Below are 6,684 nucleotides of genomic sequence, written 5' to 3'. Positions count from 1 at the left end.
AGCCGACGTGGTGAGGCGACTCGGCGAGTTGGTTCGTTGAGATGACATGGTGAGCTGACTTGGCGAGTCGACCCAGCGAGCGAACTTAAAGAGTCGACTTGGCAACGTACTCGAGTCGACTTGGTGAGGCGACCCGGCGAGCGGGCTCAAAGAGTCAACATGGTGAGGCGACTCATTGAGTCAACATGGTGAGGCGACTCATTGTGAGGAGCTATCCTTGAGGCGACTTGGTGGGCCTACTTGATTAGTCGACTTGGTGGGCCTACTTGATTAGTCGACTTGGTGAGCCGACCTGACGAGCTGACACGGTGAGCGGGCTTAAAGAGGCGACGACTTGGTGGGGTAACTCGGCAAGCCAACTTATCGAGGCGAGATGGTGAGTCGACTTGGTGAGCTGACTTGGTGAGCGCACTTAAAGAGTCAACTTCGTGAGGTGACTCGGCGAGTTAGCCCGCTGATGCGACTTGGGCGGGCCGACCTGGCGAACGAACTTAAAGAGGCGACTTGGGCGGGCTGACCTGGCGAGCGAACTTAAAGAGTTGACTTGGCAACGCACTTGAACAACCGACTTGGTGAGCTGACATGGTGAGTGGGCTTAGAGAAGCAACTCGGCGGGGCGACTTGATGAACGGACTTAAAGGGTCGACTTGATGAACGGACCTAAAGAGTTGACTTGGTGAGAGTACTTGGCGGGGTGAACTGATGAACGGACTTAAAGAGTCGACTTGGTGGGAGTACTCGGTGGGCCGACTTGATGAACGGACTTACAGAGTCGACTTGGTGAGAGTAGTTGTTCTGGTGACTTGATGAACGGACTTAAAGAGTCGGCTTGGCGGGGTGACTTGATGAAAGGACTTAAAGAGTCGACTTGGTGGGGTGACTCGATGAACGAACTTAGAGGGTCGACTTTGCGGGGTGACCTGATGAACGGACCTAAAGAGTTGACTTGGTGAGAGTACTCGGTGGGGTGACCTGATGAACAGACTTAGAGAGTCAACTTGGTGAGAGTCCTTGGTGGGCCGACCTGGTTGGGTGACTTCGTGAACTGACTTAAAGAGTCGACTTGGTGGGAGTACTTGGTGGGGTGACTTGATGAACGGACTTCAAGGGTCGACTTGGCGAGGTGACTTGATGAACGGTCCTAAAGAGTTGACTTGGTGAGAGTACTTGGTGTGGTGACTTGATGAAAAGACTTAAAGAATCGAATTGGTGAGAGTACTTGGTGGGGTGACTTGATGAACGCACTTGAAGGGTCGACTTGGTGGGGTGACTTTATGAACGGACCTAAAGAGTTGACGTGGTGAGAGTGCTTGGTGGGGTGACTTGATGAACATAGTTAAAGAGTCGACTTGGTGAGAGTAGTTGGTCGGGTGACTTGATGAACGCACTCGAAGAATCGACTTGGTTAGAGTACTTGGTGGGGTGACTTGATGAACGGACTTAAAGATTCGACTTGGTGGGCCGACCTGGCGGGGTGACTTGATGAACGGACTTAGAGAGTCGACTTGGTGAGAGTACTTGGTGGGCCGACCTGGCCGGGTGACTTGATGAACAAACTTAAAGAGTCGACTTGGTGAGAGTACCCGGTGGGCTGACCTGGTCACGTGACTTGATGAACGGACTTAAAGAGTCGACTTGGTGGGCCGACTTGGCCGGGTGACTTGATGAACGAACTTAAAGGGTCGACTTGGTGGGTCGAACTAGCGGGGTGACTTGGTGAGAGTACTTGGTGGGCTGACCTGGCAGGGTGACTTGATGAACGAACTTAGAGAGTCGACTTTGTGAGAGTACTTGGTGGGTCGAACTGGCGGGGTGACTTGATGAACGAACTTAAAGAGTCGACCTGGTGAGAGAACTTGGTGGGCCGAGCTGGCGGGGTGAATTGATGAACGAACCTAAAGAGTCGACTTTGTGAGAGTACTTGGTGGGCCGACCTGGCGGGGTGAGTTGATGACCGAACTTAAAGGGTCGACTTGGTGAGAGTACTTGGTGGGCCGACCTGGCGGGGCGACTTGATGAACGAACTTAAGGAGTCGACTTGGTGAGAGTACTCGGTGGGGTGACCTGATGAACAAACCTAAAGAGTCGACCTGGTGAGAGTACTTGGTGGGCCGACCTGGCGGGGTGACTTGGTGAGCAAACTTAAAGAGTCGACTTGGTGAGAGTAGTTGGTGGGCTGACCTGGCGGGGTGACTTGATGAACGAACTTAAAGAGTCGACCTGGTGGGCCGACTTGGCAGAGTGACTTCATGAACGAACTTAAAGAGTCCACTCGGTGGGCCGACCTGGCGGGGTGACTTGATGAACGAACTTAAAGAGTCGACTTGGTGAGAGTAATTTGTGGGCTGACCTGGCGGGGTGACTTGATGAATGAACTTAAAGAGTCGACTTGGTGGGGTGACTTGATGAACGCACTTGAAGGGTCGACTTGGTGGGGTGACTCTATGAACGGACCTAAAGAGTTGACTTGGTGAGAGTACTTGGTGGGCTGACTCGATGAAAGGACTTAAAGAGTCGACTTGGTGAGAGTACTCGGTGGCTCGACTTTATGAGCAGACTTAAAGAGTCCACTTGGTGAGAGTGGGCCTAACGGGGCGATGTGGTGAGTGGGCCTAACGGGGCGAGTTGGTGGGGCGACTTGGCGAGTGGTATTAGAGAGCCGACGTGGTGAGGCGACTCGGCGAGTTGGTTCGTTGAGATGACATGGTGAGCTGACTTGGCGAGTCGACCCGGCGAGCGAACTTAAAGAGTCGACTTGGCAACGTACTCGAGTCGACTTGGTGAGGCGACCCGGCGAGCGGGCTCAAAGAGTCAACATGGTGAGGCGACTCATTGAGTCAACATGGTGAGGCGACTCATGGTGAGGAGCTATCCTTGAGGCAACTTGGTGGGCCTACTTGATTAGTCGACTTGGTGAGCCGACCTGACGAGCTGACACGGTGAGCGGGCTTAAAGAGGCGACGACTTGGTGGGGTAACTCGGCAAGCCAACTTATCGAGGCGAGATGGTGAGTCGACTTGGTGAGCTGACTTGGTGAGCGCACTTAAAGAGTCAACTTCGTGAGGTGACTCGGCGAGTTAGCCCGCTGATGCGACTTGGGCGGGCCGACCTGGCGAACGAACTTAAAGAGGCGACTTGGGCGGGCTGACCTGGCGAGCGAACTTAAAGAGTTGACTTGGCAACGCACTTGAACAACCGACTTGGTGAGCTGACATGGTGAGTGGGCTTAGAGAAGCAACTCGGCGGGGCGACTTGATGAACGGACTTAAAGGGTCGACTTGATGAACGGACCTAAAGAGTTGACTTGGTGAGAGTACTTGGCGGGGTGAACTGATGAACGGACTTAAAGAGTCGACTTGGTGGGAGTACTCGGTGGGCCGACTTGATGAACGGACTTACAGAGTCGACTTGGTGAGAGTAGTTGTTCTGGTGACTTGATGAACGGACTTAAAGAGTCGGCTTGGCGGGGTGACTTGATGAAAGGACTTAAAGAGTCGACTTGGTGGGGTGACTCGATGAACGAACTTAGAGGGTCGACTTTGCGGGGTGACCTGATGAACGGACCTAAAGAGTTGACTTGGTGAGAGTACTCGGTGGGGTGACCTGATGAACAGACTTAGAGAGTCGACTTGGTGAGAGTCCTTGGTGGCTCGACTTTATGAGCAAACTTAAAGAGTCCACTTGGTGAGAGTGGGCCTAACGGGGCGATGTGGTGAGTGGGCCTAACGGGGCGAGTTGGTGGGGCGACTTGGCGAGTGGTATTAGAGAGCCGACGTGGTGAGGCGACTCGGCGAGTTGGTTCGTTGAGATGACATGGTGAGCTGACTTGGCGAGTCGACCTGGCGAGCGAACTTAAAGGGTCGACTTGGCAACGTACTCGAGTCGACTTGGTGAGGCGACCCGGCGAGCGGGCTCAAAGAGTCAACATGGTGAGGCGACTCATGGCGAGGAGCTATCCTTGAGGCGACTTGGTGGGCCTACTTGATTAGTCGACTTGGTGAGCCGACCTGACGAGCTGACACGGTGAGCGGGCTTAAAGAGGCGACGACTTGGTGGGGTAACTCGGCAAGCCAACTTATCGAGGCGAGATGGTGAGTCGACTTGGTGAGCTGACTTGGTGAGCGCACTTAAAGAGTCAACTTCGTGAGGTGACTCGGCGAGTTAGCCCGCGGATGCGACTTGGGCGGGCCGACCTGGCGAACGAACTTAAAGAGGCGACTTGGGCGGGCTGACCTGGTGAGCGAACTTAAAGAGTTGACTTGGCAACGTACTTGAACAATCGACTTGGTGAGCTGACATGGTGAGTGGGCTTAGAGAAGCAACTCGGCGGGGCGACTTGGCGAGCACACCTGCTGGGGCAAGGTGGTAAAACGACTAGGTGATTCGACTTGGTGAGCTGACTTAGGGAGCTGACTTGGTGAGCGAACTTAAGGGGTCGACTTGGTGAGGCAACCTGAATAGTCGACTCGGTGAGGTGACTTGGGGAGCCGACATGGTGAGCGGTCTTAAAGAAGAGGCGACCTGGTGGGGCAACCTGGTGAGGCGAGACGGTAAGTCATCTTGGTGAGCCGGCTTGACGAGCTGTGAGTGGACTTAAAGAGTCAATTCTTGATTTGGCAAAGACCACATGGTTAGATGACTTGGTGAGCCGACCTGGCTAGCAAAATTGGCAAGCAAACTTATAGAATCGACTTGCTGTCCCCAGCCAGGATCGCACGCCTGGGTCGACCCAACTTGGGTCGCCCGACTAGGTCAACCCATCTCCGTCGCCCCAGCCTCGGGCGACCCGACTGGGTCGACGAGGGGAAAAAAAAAAAAACAAAAACAAAAAAAATCATGAGAGGCCCTGTACAGCGAAAAGCGCTAAATTTTGGGCATTACAAAAAAAAAAAAAAAAACAAGTTACCCGCTTTTGGATCACGCACAAGTTTCAGTTCACGTATTGCCGAGCCGACTCGAGGCGTTACGCCTAGCTAGCGGGATTCGAGGTAGGGTAGCCGAAACGATCCGATTTGAGAATTTTCTTTATAAAAAGAGATCATGATAGGCCTCGTAAGGCAAAAAAGAATGAAATTTTGGGAGTTAAAAAAAAAAACGTTACCCGGTTTTGGATCGCGCACAGGGCTCGGGTCACGTAGCATCGAGGTGCCCTGGGTGACATGATTCGAGCGAAAAGTCGACGGTGGCATGAGTCGTGCAAAAACATTGGAGGCCATTAAGGCTCGAGGCGCTTCGAGTCGAGGTTGCCGAGGCGGGTCGGGTTGAAAACTTTGGGCGTTAACCAAAAAGAAAAAGTTAACCGCTTTTGGATCATGTACACGGCTCGGGGCACTTAGAATCAAGTCGAGCACGGTGACATGAGTCGTGCGAAAAATTTGGAGACGACTCGAGTCGGGGCATCCGACTCTATTCGAGTTCAAAACTTTGGGACTTGACAAAAAAAAGAAAAAAAAGAAAAAGTTACCCGGTTTTGGATCACGTAAGTGACTCGGGCCACTCAGAATCAAGGCGAGTGCGATTACATGAGTCGAGGGAAAAAAAAAATGGAGGCGGTTAAGGCTCGAGGCAATTCGAGTCGGGGTAGCTGAGTCGATTCGAAAACTTTGGCCGTTAGCCAGAAAAAGAGTTAATCGCTTTTGGATCACGTACATGACTTGGGGCACATAGAATCAAGTCAAGCACGGTGACATGAGTGGTTCGAAAAAATTGCAGGCGATTTGAGTTGGGGTTGCTGACACGATTCGGGTTGAAATCTTTGGGTGTTAACCAAAGAAGGAAGAAGTTAACCGCTTTTGGATCACGTACATGACTCGGGGCACCAAGTCGAGCACGGTGACATGAGTCCTGCAAAAAAACTGGAGGCGGTTAAGGCTCGAGGCGATACGAGTCGGGGTCGCCGACACAATTTGGGTTGAAAACTTTGGGCGTTAACCGAAAAAAAGAGTTGACCGCCTTTGGATCACGCACATGACTCGGCGCACTTAGAATCATGTCGAGCACGGTGACATGAGTCGTGCGAAAAAATTGGAGGCGGTTAAGGCTCGACGCGATTCGAGTTGGGGTTCGGGTAATTCGGGCGATTCGTGTCGGGGTTGCCGACACGGTTCGAGTTGAAAACTTTGGGCATTAACCCCCCAAAAAAAAAAGGTTGACCTCTTTTGGACCACGTACATGACTCGGGGCACTTAGAATCAAGTCGAGCACGGTGACATGGGTTGTGCGAAAAATTCGGAGGCGATTCGAGTCGGGGTAGCCAACTCGATTTGAGTTCAAAACTTTGGGCGTTAACCAGAAAAATAAGTTGACCGGTTTTGGATCACGTACATGAGTCGTCTGCCCTCGCGAAAATTACAAAACCCGGGGACCCGCCTGGAATTTGCAGTCGGAAGATTTTTCTGCCCTCACGAAAATTTACAAACCCCACCCGCTCGAAATTTGGACTTGGAAGATTTTTCCGCCCTCGCGGAATTTACAAACCCCACCCGCTCGGAATTTGGCACTTGGAAAATTACGAAACCCCGCCTGCTCGGAATTTGGACTTGGAAGATTTTTCCGCCCTCACAAAAATTGCAAACCCGACCCACATGGAAAACTTTTTCGCACTTGCGGAAATCACAAAACCCCACCCGTGGGGAATTCGGCACTCCGGAGATTTTTCCGCCCTTCCGAAAATCGCAAACCCCA

This window comes from Cupressus sempervirens, chromosome 2, assembly GCF_028749045.1.
Source record: "Cupressus sempervirens isolate cs-2001-9-10 chromosome 2, ASM2874904v1, whole genome shotgun sequence".
Lineage (NCBI taxonomy): Eukaryota > Viridiplantae > Streptophyta > Pinopsida > Cupressales > Cupressaceae > Cupressus > Cupressus sempervirens.
The sequence above is the reverse complement of the archived record's forward strand: the minus strand, read 5'-3'. Positions refer to the sequence as shown.